Here is a 5,337-nt window from a genome sequence, read left to right on the forward strand (position 1 = left end):
TGCCTCAGCTGATAGTAAAATGCTTTCGGATATGCTCAATCCGTCGTCCCAGCGCAGTGTTCCCGACAGCAGTAAATTTAGTGAGCCTTAATGGTAGTCAAAGCTAAATAAAGAGATTAGAGCGGGGCCCATCTCCTGCAGTGGCCGTAGTCTGCCTGATGATGGTGAATCGCGCTCATCGACATCACCAATTTATTTTGACAGAGTAAGTTTGAGTTTTCACGGACATACAGTATGAAGGTTTTGAAGTGTACAATGGTGCCCTTTATATAGTTCACCGCAAGCGGCATCTTCAAATCGTAAAGGCGAGACCAAGAGCAATAGAGTAGTCGTAAAACCAAGTGTTAGAAAATAACGGGCAAGTGGCAAAGTCTGGCACAGGTATTAGCCATTCGCTTTAATTTGATAACAGCACCCTGAAAATGTGTGACTCACTGTTGCGAAATCAAGAATAAAAGAAGCCACGCTCTAAGTTTACATGAGCGATGTTTGGTAATCGGAATGATTACTTCTATGCAGACGATAAAAACGCCGTTTTTCTTGGTGCAGGTACGTAGGAACGGGACCAGCATGTTAACATGTTCATGCCATCACGGATCACCCGACCAGAGATTGATACACGCTGACTGCCAAGGATCAGGACGCCAGCTTTTCGCTTCCCCGCGTGCGAGCAGTATTGGCGACACTCGATTGTTAGGGCAGACGAAATGGTGGCCCAGTTCGCAAGACTTCCAATCCGGACACCTAGATGATAAGCGACTCCAAGCTCCTTGTGATCTGCCACATCATTTCAGCGTTCATTTAGCGCAAAACGGGCATTCGCTAATTTCGTCGCCATACGATGCTCTCGAAATGCATGACGGAGCGAAGACACTTATCCTAGTCATGGTCGCGTGCGTAGCGTTCCTGCTGTACGCGGCAATGCTCCTATACTCCGTTTCATACATAGGTGTCTACACAGCCAAAGGTACGGAAGTAGTCCGTCAAAAAAAAACTAACAAAATGTGTCACTCCGCCTCGCGTCGTGGCTGAGTGGTACGAAGCGCGGGCATGTTTGTTCATTTTGTGAGGGGGCCCAGGTTCGATCCTCAGCGTAGGTTTGTTCTTTCTTTATCTTTTTTCGGCGAATCTCTAGATAGAAAGTCTAAATGCGAGCCATATATAAGTGGCCTTTTTTGTTATCAAAATGAAATGACTTCTTTAATAAGAAGCGTGCTGTTAACTTTTTCCGCAGGGAAACGAAAGTGAAGTGAGAGTTGGCAACGGACGTGCTGAGAGGCGCTGTTTTTCGGTGTTCACGGATTTTTTCGCATGCTGCACACAATGAATCATTAATTGTGGGGTGATAGAATTCAGTGTGGCTTCAATTATTTTACTCCGCCAGAAAGACCTTCTTTCTTAAACCTCACAACTGTCCGAGGGCTCACTCCGGTCATCTCGCCCACAATTGCGAGAACGTCACGCACAGTCTTCTCGGGGTGGAGCTTCCTTATGCTTGCGTAGACATTAACTATCACCGCCTTGCAGTCTTTAGAAAACTTTGGAGACCACCTTGGAAAAGAGGCGAACAGGAGATGTTTTCGAAGTCGAAGCGGGGGAAGAAAACAAGCGAGCAGGTGACAGCGACGCCATTTTCACAAACAGACCTGCCGGCTCAGCTGCGAAAACCTGATACAGCCGGCGCCTGAGAAAACAAAAAATCTGCGTCACTCGGTTCTGGAAAACATAAAAGAAAAATCAATCTATTTGCAAAATAAAACCCTTCCATCGGTCTACTATAATATCAACTACTGTTCACTTTGCTTGTCAATTCATTTCTATTTTTATTTTTGACGCACTATATTATGATGCGGACGAGGATCGCAAACAGGCACCGTAGCCTTGGCTGCGTAGACAGCTAAGTATGAAACGGAGTATAGCGTTCTGGGTCGTCTACTCGGTGGCCGAAGTGAACGTGCCCCTGAAGAGAGTTTCCGCAAGGCACTTGATAACCCCGACAGACGGGACGGCCGCTCCGGTCGTGTCCACTGTGGTGGAAGACGCCCCAGGGATTACGGTAGGTGAAGATGACTATACCGACCAGATCTGTGGCAGCACACAATACGACGGCGGCATTTCTTCCCACGAAGCGGAGGCTCAAAACGATGAGGCTGCTGAAATTTTTATGCCTCAGAATCAGGTTCCACCGATCGTTGTTGGCGGCGACACTGGCAAAAACAAGACTACGACAGCTGAAGGCACACTGACTGAAGGGGAAATTGAATTGTAATGTACACATACGTAAGCGCCGCAACCGGAAGCCGACAGTGATCTGATGTGTAAGAATGCCGACTATTAATTTCGGGATGGCGTTATTACAGGGCAGACGTAGTTGTCTTTCGTTTGCAGACCCGCTAGAACATACAAAGGCAACTGATCTTCACGCTAACTATAAGCGATGACTTGGGAAGGACCTCGCTTGTTTCATTGCGTAATATACACAAGGCTACCAATTTTTCCACTTCAACTTCGGTCCCGTAATGCGTGTGGTGCCTTGGCGTGATCTTGAAAATTACGACTGGAAAACACCATAATAAAGCTCCATCATAGCGTATACAGCTGTCACTACCATACACCTGTACCGACAGAAACTATCATCGCATATGCATCGGCGTTTGGCGTCAGGGGTCTGCGATGTATGCAAGAGCTGTAGGGACGATTTGCGTCTTCACACCAGCGAGTAACTTGTACATGTATTATTCGAAAATAATAAGTAAAAAGCGTTAGCAGCTTATATTAATTGCAGGCGCATGTTGCACACGCACTAAAACGTGATATCTTCCTACGTCTCTTAGTCGATGGGTTTTCATTCCTCACGGAAGCCTTGAACACAAGAGGAAATGTAAATCTTCTAAAAAATCTTATTCATGGTGCTTTATAGTGTATATATTTTAAGCATAGAAGACTTTGATTTCGGAGAAAAAAAGATACCACCACAAGAACAAGAGCAAAGAAAACCCCCAACATGCGGTGCTTTCTACCTATGCGTCCGTCAGATGCCAAAAAGATGAAGTTCGCACCTTTTCGCAGAAGTTGACAAAGAGCTGTTTTTTACACATCCCAGATTATATTACTATATTATTTCCGGAATTTTTGGCTCTTTGATTGGCTCTGCACAAAATTTCATGTCATGTGTCTCAGGTTATTATCCTCTCTGATTGCTTTTCAGTGTTAGTCTCCCTTGAAACTTCACAAAAAAAGGTTTTTGAGCTGTTCCCTATTTTTTATCCCATGCACTTTGAAGGAAGTCAGTTTTTCTGAGTTCCTGGCCATACAGGTATTCATTCAAATGAGGTGCCTGATTACTTAGCAAGGTCGGCTCTTGACGTGTCAGTGACATATCCGGTCCCGAATTCCAGCCTGCTGGCGATTTCCAGTTTCAGCGGTTCCAACGCATATCAGCCAGCTTACGTGATTCCTTACTAAACACCACTTAGATTCCTTACTAAATACCACTTAAATTATGAGCACTTAGCGTATAATTGTAACGTCCGTTCGTGTAAAACCAAGCTGTGTGAGGTATCAATGACGCGGTTGCGGTGCAGGATTCCCCGTTGGAATTTATATCTATGTAGGTGTGGGTCGACACCACAAACCTATGTGACACATGCGGGGAAGTTGAATCTGTAGACCATTTTCTCCTCTACTGTCCAAAGTTCGATCTTCAGAGAAAGATTTACCTGGACGTCCCTCTCTCCAGGTTAGCGCTTCCGTTATCTCTGCAAGTGTAATTATCGTTGGGTGCAAGCGCCAAAGGATCTGCATTGGGGTCAATTTGTAGGATTCTCCATGATTACATAATTGCAACTGGTAAGTTGATTTGCTAACTCTTTTAAAATTCTTCGAGCTCTTATTCTTTCAATAAAATGCTGTCCGTTATTTTATTTTACATTTTCTTCTGTCGTTTTTTACTGGCATATTTTCCAAAATTCACGCTTGGTGCTAAAATTTTGTCGTAATCTCCTATGCAAATTCTATTGTTTATGCCACCAGTCCCCCCCCATGTGGCTATATGTGCCATATTTTAAGAGGAAGAAGAAGAAACAAGAGAAGGCTGAAACGGACAACCTATTGACACAGCATTTTTTTCCGTACAAAAAATATTTTCCTCCCTAATAGTACATACAGGCCTTGAGCGAAATAAATGGTTAGTTTCCAAGCGCAAAATACTAGCGGGTAATTTTGGCGGGGGGTGCAAAATTTAGTAACAAGTGTCATTGCTGAAAGTAGCAACACCGAAATGCTGCGAATTTTCAAATAAACACCCGAAAGATCATGCAAACAGTTGCTGCTTCGAAAGTTCAACTTGCGCTCGCAAGTGCGGAAAAAATTGTTACTAGTGGTGGCCAAATATTTATGCCATAAATGACGCAAGATGTGCTATCCTACGCATTGCTTTACGAGATATTGTTTACTGCTTTCGCTATAGACCATTCCAACAAGTCACCTGTGGTTGGCGCCATTTTTAAATCAATGGATGGATGGATGGATCGAAGGTAGGAGCGTCCCCTTTGAAACGGGGCAGTGGTTGTTGCCACTATGCTCAGCTTTTTTCTTTATTTTTGTTTGCTCTGCTGTAAGTTGCAAATACAATTCGCCATTTCCTTAAAAAAAAAAAAACGTCATCCTACACTTTAAAACTTATGTCACCTCTCTGCTTTTGTGCCACCAATCCTCCAATCGCTTTTTGCTAATTTCCACCGCAGATTTATTTACATGACTATCATTCCACGGAAAGGGCGACACCTAGCGGCTGCACCATCTTGGACTGCCTGCGCCCGTGCGGTACGTTGGTGTTTACATAGCTAAGTGCTTCTCCTCTTGGTTTTCGCCCACAACCTGGGACTGTTTTTGCTAGCAGTTCTCTATTTTTTGGATTTCGTAGTTTTCGACACGTCTCTGTGCATTGATCACAGACTGGACGCAGATCTTACTGAGCGCGCTTGGCCGATGGCCTCGACGGACACAGCCGTAGGCAGGCTGCCGTCGTGCGCGGCGGCACCTCAGCAAACCAAACTTTTGGATATTGGAGGTAAGACGCCTTTTTGCACTAATTGATTACTTTCAACCACTAATTCCGCGACATTGCGTACGCATAAAGGCCAATGCAATACCCACCGGTAACTTGTACACGCCTTGCGTTACATTACGCGCGGAGCCCGTACATGCGATGGTCGCGATAATAAATGCGCCAAATGGCTTTTAACAGGGAACGATATGTGTGCAGAATAGAGAGTGACGAGGCGAGGACTGCCTTGTAACTGAATCTCGGTCGGCAGGCGAGATGCGCGACCGCCA

The sequence above is a fragment of the Amblyomma americanum genome, chromosome 7, assembly GCF_052857255.1.
Source record: "Amblyomma americanum isolate KBUSLIRL-KWMA chromosome 7, ASM5285725v1, whole genome shotgun sequence".
Lineage (NCBI taxonomy): Eukaryota > Metazoa > Arthropoda > Arachnida > Ixodida > Ixodidae > Amblyomma > Amblyomma americanum.